Consider the following 15,581-nt stretch of genomic DNA (forward strand, 5'->3'; position numbering starts at 1 on the left):
ATGGATGAGAGGATGGTTTTATCTTCTTGAGGATATTCTCTATTTCTAATGTGGATGTGGGCTCGAAGGTGTCGAGCACTGCTGGGGTTGTGTTGAGTTGTTGAGCGGTTGAGTGCGATGGTTGTTGGGTGGTTGAAAGCGATGATTGTTGGACGGTTGAAAGCGATGATTGTTGGACTGTTGAGTGCGATGATTGTTGATCTGTTGAGTGCGATGATTGTTGAACGGTTGAGTGTGATGATTGTTGAACGGTTGAGTGCGATGATTGGGAGCTGTGGATGATTACGTGGTTTGGATGTGTAGCTGATCCCTTGAGGGGGGCTAGGAGTGAGGTGATTTTATTGTCAAAGAAGTCTGCTAGTTTGTTCGCTTTGTTGAGAGCTTGATCGTCTGGAATGGTAGGCGCCGTGGGTTTAGTGAGGGTTGAAACATAGGAGAAAAGAGCTCTTGAATCAAAAATGAGGTGGTGGATTTTTTTGGAGAAGAATTCTTTCTTGGTTTTGTTGATGTCGTTTCTGTATGAGTTGAGGCACGATTTGTAGATGAGGAGGGTGGTTGAAGATGGGTTTTTTCGCCAATTTTGTTCCTTGCATCTCAATTCATGTTTACGTTTTTTCAACTCCGGAGTGAACCAAGGTTTCCTGTTGTCTTTGTTTGGATTGATATATTTAGTCGTCATGGGGCACATTTGATCTGCAACCTTTTTAGTGATGTTGGTCCATGATAAAGTTGCTGAGTTGGCGTCGGATAGATCCAGGTGCACTAGTTCCTTGGCCAGGTGTTCGCTGAGTTGGTCTCCTGAGCACTGTTTCCTGACGGATATAGTTATTGATTGTGTGGATTGCGGAGGAAGCTCTTTTATTTTTAGCACCGATGATATGATTCCGTGGTCTGTCCACGGTACCGGAAGGCAAGTTGGGATAGTGTGGGTTGAGATTCCCTCGTTTATGAAGATAAGGTCTAACGTATGACCTGCTTTGTGGGTTGGTTCTGTCACAATTTGTCTGAAACCCATATTGCTGAGAGCGGAGAGAAGAGTTTTACAGTTGGTAGAATGGGGTTGGACATCTACGTGAAGGTTAAAATCTCCCATTAGGATGGCCGGTTTTCTGGAGTTTAGGTGTTTTGCTGTTAGTTCTATGATTGTGGATGGGTCTGCTTCCAGTATTCCGGGAGGGGCATAAATTAATCCGATCGTCAGATGTTTCGAGTTGAATAGCGCAAATTCGATATTTGCTAGGTTATTAGAAGCCTGCAATGCCAGACCTAGCGTTTTTTTGGCTGCGAGGAGAAGTCCACCTCCTCTTTTTTTGGGTCTGGGTATAGAGAGAAGATCGTATGCCTGGATGGGAAGCTGATTTATTAGAGCAGTGTCGGTGGGTTTTAACCAGGTTTCTGTGATGGCACAGATGTCAGGTTCTGCATCGGATAGGAAGTCATTGAGAATATGACTTTTCTTGGAGATGGATTGTGCGTTAACAAGAGTGAGAGAGAAGAGAGCCAGTCCAAGAAATTGGGTGACGGGTGTCAGCAGGATGGGCCTGAGCCTCTGTTGACGGTTGTGATGGGGGGAAATAGGGGGCTTAGGTGCTCTCCACTTGTAGTTGTGGATGATGGGAATTGTGAGTGGGTACATGTTAGAGGATAGAGATGGCTGAAGTCAGATGAAAGTAGGAATCGTTGGGGTTTCTTGTTAGGTGCAGGTGGTGACCTGTTTGGTGATATCCTAATTGAGGTGAGGCGTTTAGTGTTTAGTTTCCCCTGGGAAAACTAGTCAAGTGTGTGTGCCCTCAGCGTGAGGAAGTATGTTGAAGTGCCTGTTGGTAACTGTTAGAGAATAGAAATCAAGGTACTGATTTATATTAGCAGAGGGAGGCTGTGCTGTGCTTACCCTGCAGGCCTTTCCGGAACAGATTTTTCTAGTTAAGGGCGAGTGCAGAAGAATGCTGGGCGAATGCAGTCAGAAGAATGCTGGGCGAATGCAGTCAGAAGAATGCTGAGCGAATGCAGTCAGAAGAATGCTGAGCGAATGCAGTCAGAAGAATGCTGGGCGAAAGCAGTCAGAAGAATGCTGGGCGAAAGCAGTCAGAAGAATGCTGGGCGAAAGCAGTCAGAAGAATCCTGGGCGAATGCAGTCAGAAGAATGCTGGGCAAATGCAGTCAGAAGAATGCTGGGCGAAAGCAGTCGGAAGAATGCTGGGCAAATGCAGTCAGAAGAAAGCTGGGCGAATGCGATCGGTTGAGTGATGCGTGCTGTGCTCGCGATGTCTCAAGTCGGTTTGAGTCTGGGACGCTCCAAGGGGCGCGCTAAGGGGCAGGCCCCTTAGGTCGCGCTCCTTCGGGCACGCGACGCCTGGCGTGCGACGCCGGATGAGTGCGTTGAAATTTAAAGTCCTTTTTTTGCGCCCTCTGATAGGCCTAGTGCCTCCGGGGGGCACGGCTGACTCACCGCGTGTGTCCTGCGGTTCCCTGCGCTTCCGTCTTGTCTTTGGGGTTTTTTTTTAATTTTTCCTTTTGTTTATTGGTTGTTTCTGGTTGCCTCCTCTGCACGGCCCGCGGGATCGTGAGCGGGCTCTAGCCCCGATTGGGCTTCGGGAGCCCCGGCAGAGGAGGAGGAGGAGGCGGCGAGCAGCGGCCGATGCCGGGAGCGGAGCGGGCACGAAGAGGTAGGCCGGAAGGCTGCACCAAGATTTAAAGTCCTTTTTTGGCACCCTCTGATAGGCCTAGTGCCTCCGGGGGGCGCGGCTGACTCACCGCGTGTGTCCTGTGGTTCCCTGCGCTTCCGTCTTGTCTTTGGGTTTTTTTTTTTATTTTTCCTTTTGTTTATTGGTTGTTTCTGGTTGCCTCCTCTGCACGGCTCGCGGGATCGTGAGCGGGCTCTAGCCCCGATTGGGCTTCGGGAGCCCCGGCAGAGGAGGAGGAGGAGGCGGCGAGCGGCGGCCGATGCCGGGAGCGGAGCGGGCACGAAGAGGTAGGCCGGAAGGCTGCACCAAGATTTAAAGTCCTTTTTTGGCACCCTCTGATAGGCCTAGTGCCTCCGGGGGGCGCGGCTGACTCACCGCGTGTGTCCTGTGGTTCCCTGCGCTTCCGTCTTGTCTTTGGGTTTTTTTTTTTATTTTTCCTTTTGTTTATTGGTTGTTTCTGGTTGCCTCCTCTGCACGGCTCGCGGGATCGTGAGCGGGCTCTAGCCCCGATTGGGCTTTGGGAGCCCCGGCAGAGGAGGAGGAGGAGGCGGCAAGCGGCGGCCGATGCCGGGAACATAAGTCAACCACTAAGTCAACCAACTAGCCAAGGTATGTTTGGTTACTGTCAGTCCCAGAGCATTCAGGTTGTAGGAAAGGAAGAGCTGAGGATGTCTGATGGGCATGCTAGTCCTTTGCTTGTAGTAGGCCAACGCTCTTTTGCAGTCTAAGGTGTGCAGAAGGGTCTCTCGGCTGGAGGCATGAACGTGGGAAAAAATTTGGTAACGTTATGGTTTAGTTGAGCTGGAATGCTGAAACCACCTTCAGGAGAAAGGATGGGTGTGTCCGAAGAGTGACCTTGTCATGATAGAATTAAAGATAGGGCGTAAGATGGACCAGCGCTTGAAGCTCACTAACTCTCCGTGCCGAAGTTATGGCTACTAGAAAGAGGACCTTTCACGTGAGAAACTTTAGTGAGGACGATTGCATTGGTTCAAACGGAGGATACGTCCATGTTTCCAGGATTATGTTTAGGTCCCATGGAACTGCTGGGTGTGTAATTTGAGGGCATAGTTGTAGATTTCCTTTCATGTAATGGGAGATGAGAGGATGCATAGAAATTGGGGTCCCCGAACGAAGGGGTGATAGGCCGCGATAGCACTGAGGTATACCCTGATTGACGAGATTGCTAGACCCGACATATACAAGGAATGCAGGTACTGAAGTAAGCATTCCGAGGGGCATTGAAAGGGGTCCAGGGACACCAGCATACACCAGCGACGAAATCACGACCACTTGGTTGTATAATTCCTTCGCATGGATGGTCAGCGCGAGGAAATAATGATATCTTGTACTTCCATAGAGACGGGCAGATGGCTCAGTACCTCTCTTTCAATCTCCATGCTGTCAAATGGAGAGAGTCCTGCATGGGATGAAGAAGAATCTCATCCTCCTGTGTTAGGAGATCCTGTCTGCAAGGAAGAAGGACTGATGGTTGAATGGAGAGGTGTACAAAGTAGGCATACCACGGCTGTCTGGACCATGCCAGTGCTATGAGGATGAGATCCGCCTGTTCCACGATGCATTTTTGTAACACCCATGCAATTAGTGGGATTGGGGGGAACGCATACATCAACGACCCTCCCAGTGAAGTAGAAAGTCATCCTGAGCCATTCGCTGAGAGCTGGGGGTACAGGGAGCAGAATGCCGGCAACTTCACGTTCTGTTTGGTGGTGAAGAGCTCTTCTGTCGGAAGTCCCCAACTGTGAAAGAGGGAGGACATCACTTCCAGATGCAGCTCCCACTCGTGGGGATGAAAGATCCTGCTGAGCCAGTCTGCCTCCACATTTCTTACTCTGGGTAGGTACGTGGCTTGTGGCTGTATGGAGTGAGTCAGCGCCCACTCCAGAATTAGCACTGCCTCGTTGCAAAGTGGTTTGGAACCTGACCCGCCTTCTTTGTTAATATAGAACAAGGCTACCATCAAGCTAGGGCGAGAGAACATTGTAGAAATATCATCTTTGTGAGACTTTCCTCACTCCAAATGAAGTCAAATCTTCACCGAGGTGAATTGTGCAGGTTGTACGTCTCACTCTGCATGTAAAACTGGCCCCTAAACCATCACTATTAGCTGGCCCTCCTATAGAGCAGTGGTTCTCAACCAGTGTGTCGCCAAGAACACGCAGGTGTGTCGCCACACTTCCCGGTCCCCCGCTGACCCAGCTGCTCCCCGGTCCTCCTCCGCCCGGGCTTAAAATGCTGTCAGCCCTGCCCCGGAAGTGGAAGTGGTGAGCAGCAGGTGCGTGCACGGGAAGAAGAGACCATGCTGGTGTGGTCAACATCGGCCCGAAGAACAGAAGAGAGATGCGGCCGGAGGAATGAGCAGCGCGGCTCAGAGAAAAATTAAGAATGTCAATCCCCGCGGCCGATGGGACTCCTTTCTCCGAGCGAGGGCTGAAAATGAAGGAGGTTAGGGTTGGGAGGAGGCTGCTGCTGCCGCTAGTTCCGGGGAGGGAGGGAGAGTGAATGAGCAAGCAAGCATGTGTGTTTGAGATCCTGTGTGTGAGTGAGATAGCATGTATGTGAATGACTAAGAGCCTGTATATGTGAAAGAGAGTATGTCTGTGATTGAGAGCCTGCCTGTGAGAGAGAGAGCATGAATGCAAGTTTACGATTGGGAACCTGTATGTGTAAGTTTGTGACTGAAAACCTGTTTGTGTGAAAGAGTATGTGTGTATGATTGAGATACTTTGTGTGTAACAGAGATCAAGTGTATGTATGATTAAGAGCCTGTGTGTATAAGTAAGAGAGAGAGCATGTGTGTCTGTGTGTGACTGAGAGCTGGTTTAGGAGAGGGAGCATGTGAGCATGTTCAGCATGTTCAGAGTAGTTAAATCACAAACAGATTGTGATAAATTGCAGGAAGACCTTGTGAGACTGGAAAATTGGGCATCCAAATGGCAGATGAAATTTAATGTGGATAAGTGCAAGGTGATGCATATAGGGAAAAATAACCCGTGCTATAATTACACAATGTTGGGTTCCATATTAGGTGCTACAACCCAAGAAAGAGATCTAGGTGTCATAGTGGATAACACACTGAAATCGTCGGTGCAGTGTGCTGCGGCAGTCAAAAAAGCAAACAGAATGTTGGGAATTATTAGAAAAGGAATGGTGAATAAAACGGAAAATGTCATAATGCCTCTGTATCGCTCCATGGTGAGACCGCACCTTGAATACTGTGTACAATTCTGGTCGCCGCATCTCAAAAAAGATATAATTGCGATGGAGAAGGTACAGAGAAGGGCTACCAAAATGATAAGGAGAATGGAACAACTCCCCTATGAGGAAAGACTAAAGAGGTTAGGACTTTTCAGCTTGGAGAAGAGACGACTGAGGGGGGATATGATAGAGGTGTTTAAAATCATGAGAGGTCTAGAACGGGTAGATGTGAATCGGTTATTTACTCTTTCGGATAGTAGAAAGACTAGGGGGCACTCCATGAAGTTAGCATGGGGCACATTTAAAACTAATCGGAGAAAGTTCTTTTTTACTCAACGCACAATTAAACTCTGGAATTTGTTGCCAGCAAATGTGGTTAGTGCAGTTAGTATAGCTGTGTTTAAAAAAGGTTTGGATAAGTTCTTGGAGGAGAAGTCCATTACCTGCTATTAAGTTCACTTAGAGAATAGCCACTGCCATTAGCAATGGTTACATGGAATAGACTTAGTTTTTGGGTACTTGCCAGGTTCTTATGGCCTGGATTGGCCACTGTTGGACACAGGATGCTGGGCTTGATGGACCCTTGGTCTGACCCAGTATGGCATTTTCTTATATTCTTATGTGATTGAGAGCCTGTGTGTAATGAGAGAAAGAGAGAGCATGTGTGTCTGTGTGTGATTGAGAGCTGGTTTAGGTGAGGGAGCAGAGGATGTGGTTAGTGCAGTTAGTGTAGCTGGGTTCAAAAAAGGTTTGGATAAGTTCTTGGAGGAGAAGTCCATTAACGGCTATTAATGAAGGTTATTTTTTGTTTTTTTTTTAATTTATATTTTAAGCGAATTATTACAAACAGCGTATACATTGCACAGCTTACAGATAAAATAAACATTGCAAACATGTCAACCAAATAAACATGCAAATATACCAGAAAATGTGTGATGTGTTCTTTCCATTATTCCCCCCCTCTTCCCCCTCCCACCCTGAGGACCTGCCCATTATCTGCAGGTTACATGTTCCTAGAATGCTACTGAGACATATTAGGCGACCAGCCATCTAGCCAATAGGTCTGAAAGAGGCTACAGCATCTCTACTAGAGAGTACTACTCCTAGGTCCAGTGTAAACATAAGTATCAGTATGCACATTGTATATGAATTGTACATTACTCATTCTCCGAGACTTTCTATAGTCATTGCTTGTACATCATGAACCCAGAGTAGACGACAAAATGGTCGCCTGCAGCTTCCTCCATCGCTCAAAACTAGACCATTGGAGCTGATGTTTTTTCAGGCATTTCCGTTTCGTGGCAGTTAATTGGTTGAGATACCAAACTTTAGTTAAACGTTGAAGCACCCTAGCTCGTGACGGTATCTCCTTCTGCTGCCAAAAAGCTGCAATTTCAGCCCTGCCTGCTTGAATAATCTGTTGTATTACGTGGGTATCCTGTTCAGCGAGCCCAGGAGGATAAATGTTCAAAAGAAATATTTTTGGCTGTAGAGGCACCTTAACTTGCATGATATCATAAATAAGATTGCTAATCTGCGACCAGAATCCCTGAATAGGGCAACAGTCCCACCATATAAGTATAAAGGTGCCCTTATCTCCACATCCCCTCCAACACATATCAGTGACCCTTGGGTAAAATTTATGCAATTTAGCTGGAGTTAAATACCATCTATACAACATTTATAATTTTGTTCTATAATTGTGGCAGAGACCAACCCTTTCCTGGCAGCATTGTAACAGTCTGCCCACTCCTGAGGGGTCAGCTTATTACCCAAATCTTTTTCCCATTGTACCATATGGGAGGGTGGTGTTTCCAAGTCCTTATTGAGTAGAGTGTAAATCTTGGAAAGAGACTTTTTGAGGTGATCAGCATGATCACAAAAACCTTCAAACAGTGATTTGCCTCGTAGGAGGTCGTTGGATTGTTTTCTGAGTTAAATAATGTTTGAGTTGAATGTAAAAGTACTGATCCGACTGTGGGATATGATACTCCTCTGACAACTCTGTGAATTCTTTAATGTTCCCCCGGGTCCACACATGTTCGATAGTCGTACAGCCCAAGGACTCCCACCTCTTGGCTAATCTTCTAGAGGTGCCTGGAGGAAATGCCTTATTGTTGAAAATAGAGGATTTATGATATATGGCCCTATCTCCCACGATGCTGCCCTTCCAGTTATCCCAGGTAGAAAGAGTGTGAGCAATGGGAGGAGCAATACGTGACGGCAACACTCTCGCTTGGGGAGGTAACCAGGTTAATATTTTTGGATGAATACCCTCCAAACTGTCCTTCTCAAGTTGCACCCAACGTTTATGGGTACCCCCCCCCCCCCCCCGTGCCAGTCAATAATGGAGCGTAATTGAGCGGCTATATAGTAATATTGTAAGGAAGGGACTCCTAAGCCACCTCTATCCCTGTGCAGCTGCAAGACCCGACCATTAACCCGGGGAGGCCTTCTCTTCCACAGGAAACGATACAGATGTTTCTGCCATAATCGAAGATCCCCCTGCGGAATCGTTATCGGGAGGGTTTGAAAAAGGTAACAGAGCCTGGGGAGAACATTCATTTTAAGGGTAGATATCCTGCCTAGCCATGAGAGTTCTATTCGGTCCCATTTCTGTAAGTCATCCTTAATGTTATTCCATATGGAGGCATAATTTAAAGCATATAGTTCACCCGGATCAGCGCCAATGTGCACCCCCAAATATTTGAGGGAACGCTTAACCAATTTAAAGGGAAAAGTTTGTTGTATTTTTTGCATCTCGGTAGGACTCAAGGAAATATTAAGTATTTCTGATTTGTCCATATTCAGTTTATAACCCGAGACCCCACTAAACTGATTCAGAACCCCCACGAGATGCGGCAACGAATCTAAGGGTTTGGCTACCGTAAAGAGCACATCATCTGCAAATAGAGTTTATACTCTTGGTCTCCCACTTGGACTCCCTGTATCTCCCCTTTATTTTGAATGATCTCAGCTAAAGGCTCTAAGTAGAGAGCGAATAGAAGTGGGGAGAGAGGGCATCCTTGCCGGGTTCCTCTTTCAATCGGGAATGCTTTCGAATAGCCCCCGTTTACTTTGATGCAGGCATTAGGGTTGGCATATAGTTTCCGGATCCAAGTTAAAAAGTTACCTCCCAAGCCCATTTTGTGTGGTACTGAAAATAAAAACTCCCAGTGCACTAAGTCAAACGCTTTTTCAGCGTCTACGGTAAACAAAATTAGGGGTTGTAAATTAGAGCGTGCATGCCATATCAAATCGATGACCCTCCTAACATTATCCCCAGCCAACCTGCCCGGTACAAATCCCGTTTGGTCTGGGTGTATTATAGATGGTGCTATATGCCCTAATCGTGTGGCCAAAATCTTGGCTAATAGCTTTAGGTCTAGATTTATTAAAGATATGGGTCTGTAAGATCCACACAAAGTGGTATCCCGACCCGGTTTGGCTAATATGCTAATCCCCGCTCTATTAGCATCTTTATCTATTTCCCCTCCCAGCAGGAGATTGTTAAAGGCCACAGCCAAGAGAGGGGCGACCGTAGAGACCAGAGATTTATAGAAGCTGGCTGTGAAGCCATCGGTTCCCGGTGTCTTCCCCACCTTTAGACCGGCAATCGCCTTCGTAACTTCCTCATCGGATATAGGTTTATTGATAAAATTTTGCTGTTTCTGTTCTGCCCACGGCAGAGAAATGCCCTCAAGGTATAAATCAATATCTGCCTGTGTAATCTCCTTCTAACGGGCGTAAAGTTTTTGGTAAAACTGTATAAATCTCTGGCGGATTTTATCCGGATCAGAAAGCATCTCTCCGGCTTCGGATTTAATTTTTAAGATTTGATTCTGGGTAGCTCGAACCTTCAGCCTATGAGCCAGAAGCCTCCCAGCCTTGTTGCCCCCCCTCAAAGAATTCTTGCTTGGCCCTGTCCATCTGAAAGGCAATCTCGTCTATGGAAAGAGTTTGCAACTCTTCCCTTAACCCCCTCAGCCTATCCACGAGGCCTTGATCCCCCGACCTCTTGTGTCTAATTTCTAATTTGCCTAATTGCTCCATGATCTCCGTGCGTCTACTATTTCGAAGTTTCTGCACATAGGAGGCTCGCGCAATTAATTTGCCCCTGGCTACCACCTTAAAGCAGTCCCATAGTGTATTCGCTGAGACCTCACCAGTGTCATTTTCCATAACATAGGTTTCCATTTCCTTCTGCAATTGTGCACTGAATTCAGTGTCTGAGAGTAGACTATCATTGAGACGCCAGAATCTGTCTCCTGATTGGGTACCTATTTTATGGAGGGTAATAGAGATAGCCGCGTGGTCTGACCACGTGATTGGGTATATCTCTGAACTTCTGGTTTTATTAGTGAGGTCTCTGCCTACTAAAAAATAATCGATACGTGAGTATGATTTATGTGGCTTTGAATAAAAGGTATAATTGCGTTCTGTGGGGTGGTGAAGTCGCCATACATCAATCAAGTTCCACTCTCTAATGAGGATTCTCAGCCCCTTCCTATGTCTACGTGAGTGGCTCCCTCCTCCCCCAGTGGAGTCAAGAAAGGGATATCTAGTTAAGTTGAAATCTCCTCCTATCAATAGTGAGCCTTCAACCCATTGCTGTAAAGTATGAGAAAGCCTTTCAAAGAAAGGCCCCTGGCCTGTATTAGGGACGTAAACATTTAAAAGCGAAAAAGTGTGATGTCCTAGTTTAAATTTGACCATTATATATCGACCCTCAGTGTCTCGTATCACAGAGATAATATCTACCGCTAAATCTTTAGAGAATAATATCCCCACGCCCCCCTATTTATGCCCCACGGTCGCTGCAGCATAAAATTGGGGTGGGAACTGCTGAGAGACCATCAGCTTTTCATATTTCTTACGGAGATGAGTCTCCTGACATAATAATATTTGTACCTTCTCTCTTACTGCTTCTTGCAGTAATTGCTTCCTTTTGTAAAAGGAATTCAGCCCCTTAACATTCCAAGATAATATCCGTATGTCCCCCATCATGTTGTTAGATTCCCCTCTCCTACAGCTCGCGCTAGCAACCTCATTACATATAACTGTATCTCCTCTGTCTCCAGTATGAAGCTAAATAATATAGCATAACCTGTCTCACATCCGCTCTTCCATCATAGGTCCCACCCCTCCCCCCCTCCCCCCCCCCCCCCCCCCCACACCCTTCCCTCCTCCTCCAAATAGGACTCTCCCTCATTGGAAGGACTAACGCCAGTAGTGACCGGTCCAGCTCCCCCAAGCATCGCCCCCCCCGCTCATAAGACAAACTGTCTATAACGTTTTAACATTTACAGATACTGAACTATAACCAACTCCCCTCCTCCAGCACCTCGAAGGTACCCATATATAAAGCAAATGGTGAAACCCAGCATATAATATCACTGTTCCATAAGAGAAACTGCAAAACTCTAATCATCCTATTCAATCAGGATATTGTGAAGGACTAACCACAAGTCTACAAAGTTCTCACGACACAGTGTCTCTGAAGGCTCCCTGTTCTTCTGATTGTCGGCGAAGTCGCTTGCTCCCGTGTGGAACTCTCTGCCACTTCTGTGATGTTCCCTGTGCGTGGCCTCCATCACGAGGACGATCTGCGCCAGGTTGTATTTTCATAAGGCCAGCAGCTTGTAATAATTTGGCTGCCTCGTCCACTGTTTTCACTCTAGAAGAGACACCTTGAACTGTAAATTGAAGTCCAAATGGGAAGGAATAGCCACTTATATCTGTAGTTTCCTTCTCGTAGAATCTGTAACACTTCACGAAACTCCCGCCTTTTCTTAATCATAATGGGAGAGAGGTCTTGAAAAAATCTCCACATTGGCTCCATGCCACTGAAAATCCTTTGTTTGCCTGGCTTGTTGCATGATCCTTTCTTTTTGTGCATAATTGTGGAAGCACACCACTATATCTCTAGGAAGATTGCCTCTGGGTTTAGAAAGGGCTCTGTCCAATTTGATCTCTGGAACTGGACCCTCTGTACACAGAGGTTGCAGCAACTGATCACATATGTCCTTGATGACTCTGTCACAGTCCTGGAATCCTTCTCCTTCAGGAATTCCCCGAAATCTGAGATTACCCCTTCTGGAACGGTTTTCCAGATCTTCCAGCCAGCAATAGTGATCATTCAAGCCTTTAGCTAGTTGGTGTACTTCTTTTTGAACATCTGAAAGTGCTGAGCCCTGCTCCTCAACCTGAGTTTCCAGGGAGTCTACCCTTTCACCCAGGCCAGCAAAGTCACGCCGGAGCTCAGCAGCTATGTGCTGTATTTCGCTTTTCAGACTTCCCATCCCCTCTTTTAGCTCACCAAACCACTTCTGGAAGTCAGCGCGGGTTATTCCTGGCTCCCCATCTGACCGGAGTATGTCCCCGCTCTCAGCGGTGAGAGGAGAGTCCGCTGCGTCTTCGGGGTCCATGTGGTCGGCCATGTTGGATTTTAGAAGCTCTGCCGCAGCTGTAAGAAAATTGTTTGAGGTCGACTGTTTTCCTCCTCGGGCCATCGGGGTACTTCCTCGACAATTAGAGCAGTTTTCGCCGGGTTTCAAGCAAATTTGGAGGTGGATGGTCGCCGATATTGCATCTGGGGGGTACAGAGCTCAGGCTTCAGGCAGCCATCGCAGCGGGTGACGTCGCTTCCTCCTCAACTATTAATGAAGTTTACTTAGGGAATAGCCACTGCTATTAATTGCATCAGTAGCATGGGATCTTCTTAGTGTTTGGATAATTGCCAGGTTCTTATGGCCTGGTTTGGCCTCTGTTGGAAACAGGATGCTGGGCTTGATGGACCCTTGGTCTGACCCAGCATGGCAATTTCTCATGTTCTTATGAGCATGTGAGTATGTGATTGAGAGCCTGTGTGTAAATGAGAGAAAGAGAGAGAGAGCATGTTTGTAAGCATGTGAATGAGAGTCTGTGTGAGAGAAAAAGACAGCATGTATGTGTGTGATTGAAAGCCTGTGTATGTAAGCCTGAAAAGATAGACAGCCTATATAAGTGAGAGAAAAAGCATGAGTATATGTGAATGACTGAGAGCATGTGTGTATAGGTGTGTAATTGAGAGCCAGTGTGAGAGAGAGCGCTGGTATGTGACTGAGAGAGAGGAGAAAGTTCCAAGCAAACCTGCTAATTCAAAACAATCCTCCTGCTAATTGAAAACAATCTCAGGACACCTGGATATCAAATGCTCCTAGGTATGCAGAGCAAAAAAAATGTTGTATCCTTATTTTTCTTTACTGGGTCTGCTATTTTTCTTTACTGGGTCTGCTATTTTGAAATATTTTATTGGTATCTAGAAATTTTTTAATTATTGGATATTCCACTCATCAGCTGTTTTGAAATAATCTGTTCTTTTTGTTAGCATGGTTTTACTACTACTGATTTTATATTTCTTGATTTGTTTTATAAGGATGGGTGATGTTTCTTTTTTCCTTTATTTCACTGCATACAGAGACTCTGGCTTGTTGCAGTTTCCAGTTCAGTTTTTTCTGCATGCTTCTAGTTATGCGTTTTGGTCTCTTTATTCTTTGTTAGGTAAGGGTCAGCACATGTGATTTAGGTGAGGTTTTCTGCTGGCGTGTGGTTTCTGTGTAGGACTCTATAGCAGCCTGACTTGGTCTGTTTCCTAATAGGAGATGTATTGGTGTCTTAAGGCCTGGTGTAATATTTTCAGTGTTGCCTTTTCTTAGGTAAGGTGGTTACTGTTTAAGTGCTGGAAATTGGTGCTGTTTTGGTGTGGGATGTTTACTATTTATGCAATTTCTGTTCATACAGAATACGTATCTTTTCCTTGTGTCATTTTAAACAATAAAATTAATTACCGGACCTTTACTTTTTATTTCCACCGTGAATTGTAATGAGCAGTGTGTCACACATTTGAGCATGGCCTGTCAGGTGTGTCACGATGGGAAAAAGGTTGAGAACCACTGCTATAGAGATATAAATAGTTGACTATTATGAGGGCCTTATAAATAGGCTTGCCCTCCCCCTCTCCCCCTTGACAGTGAAGGAGCAAATAATCAATATTAAGTGCCTGCTACTTTCATATTGATTTATTCACTCCTTCGCTTATTGCCGATTGGTCCCTTCACTGTCACATGTCACTGAAAGGGCCAATCACCTTTCAAAAGGCTATCCTGAAAGAGGATTGGTCCTTTCCACTAACAAATGTCAATGGAAAAGACCAATCGGAAACACTTTTTTTGCCCCTGGGAAATTAACGCCAGCTCTGTTCTAGCCTTAATTTCTGAGCGTACAAATGTGAGGATTGGGCGCACATTTTTGTTCTGCATTGAAGGGAATACATAATAGCACTCACCAACAGGAATTTACATGTGATGAGCGCTATTATCTATGCGGGTGGTTGGGTGCGCGTTTTGTTTGAGGCGTGTACTGAAACCAGTGCACCATACTACATCTGCCTGAGTGTCGCCCTGATAGTTTTGTACACCGCTACGTACGTCCAGCAGCACTATACAAGTTATAAACTAGTACTAATAATAAGCTTCCACCAGCCGAAAGTAGATAATTTCAACCTACCGGGCTGCAAACTGTTTTAGGCAATGTAAAATGAAAGCAATAGCATTTCAGTACACATAGCGTACTGTCACGTAAAGCGTGTGGTCTGCAAATGAAGGCTTCATTCAGAAGATCGGTGCTGGTCGGTATTGCCCCTCCGAGTTGTGTCCTACCCACATTCAGTATGTCAGCAGCCTGGTGCGAGTGTCATTGCGGTCCCCAACAATCAGCGAAATCTTTCACAGCGCAGGAAGTAGATTCCGGAAGCCAGGGCTCGGTGACCTGGAGCAGCCACCGCTGCCGTTGCTAAGAAACGCCAAACACGGACCATTCACCGCCCCGGCCGGGACGCAGGGCACGCACACGTGCGCGCTGACAGTGATGGCGGGAGAAGGGATCTTTGGTGATGTCATCGTGCGTCTACCCGGAAGTGTAGGAATTGAGGCGGCTGGCGAGAATAGGGGCTTTTGAGCGGAGTGTTCCTTTCGGCTGCACTTTAACTTTCGCGAGAGCTGTGGTTCGGAGGCAAGGTAGAGCCTAACCAGGGGTGGGTTTGGATGAGCTCCGGGATCCAGGGCTGGTTTTGTGCGTCTTATATGGCAGCGCCGCTGGGCTTTGTCTCGGGAACGCGCGACTGTATATGTATGGACTTTTGTCCTGCGACCACCTGGGTAGTTGTTCCAGCGCAATGAGATGTATTTTCCCGTTTAAAAAGGACCCTAAAAAAAAGATTTCGGTGCTGGCGAAGTTACACATAGATGCAGAGGATCGGAATTACGGGCGTCTTTTGCGTCTGGCCAAACTGGTACTATCACTTGGCTGAACTATAAAACATTTTTGAACATGCAAAACCTTCACTAGGATACAAGTCGTGAGACTGGGAAAAGGGCACCTCCGATCCCACATGTCTTAAGTAATAAAATAGCCTCAGTAGTTTTGGACTGTATAATAGACTAATCTGAAATTCTTCGCTGTTTCGAAAAAAGTTGCATAATTCTCAACTAAAATAATGTAAAATGATACACGTCTTTTGTTTATTTTTTTTTTTACTTTTAGTTTGCCTGCGCTATCTGATGTTCACTTTCTCATTCGGTTTAGCACGGAAATGATGAACTAAAAAAAAACCTTTTTCTTGGACTCATTTTATACATG

General features: G+C 46.2%; 2 protein-coding genes across 9 annotated transcripts in view; one reads left to right on the forward strand and one right to left on the reverse strand.

Annotated features, from left to right (window-relative positions):
- CCDC87 (coiled-coil domain containing 87) overlaps positions 1-14,815 on the reverse strand; it is a 513,138-nt gene extending 498,323 nt beyond the window's left edge. For 3 of the 4 annotated variants that reach the window (XM_029599748.1, XM_029599751.1, XM_029599752.1), the window contains exon 1: positions 14,451-14,815. The gene's annotated coding sequence lies outside the window, so the exon portion shown is untranslated. The remainder of the gene's footprint in view (positions 1-14,450) is intronic. The other variant, XM_029599749.1, reaches the window with a different exon arrangement.
- APAF1 (apoptotic peptidase activating factor 1) overlaps positions 14,767-15,581 on the forward strand; it is a 223,331-nt gene continuing 222,516 nt past the window's right edge. For 3 of the 5 annotated variants that reach the window (XM_029599743.1, XM_029599746.1, XM_029599747.1), the window contains exon 1: positions 14,767-14,959. The gene's annotated coding sequence lies outside the window, so the exon portion shown is untranslated. Of the gene's footprint in view, positions 14,977-15,125; positions 15,235-15,581 lie in introns of those variants that run through there. The other 2 variants (XM_029599744.1, XM_029599745.1) reach the window with 2 other exon arrangements.

Source organism: Rhinatrema bivittatum, chromosome 4 (genome assembly GCF_901001135.1).
Source record: "Rhinatrema bivittatum chromosome 4, aRhiBiv1.1, whole genome shotgun sequence".
Taxonomy (NCBI): domain Eukaryota; kingdom Metazoa; phylum Chordata; class Amphibia; order Gymnophiona; family Rhinatrematidae; genus Rhinatrema; species Rhinatrema bivittatum.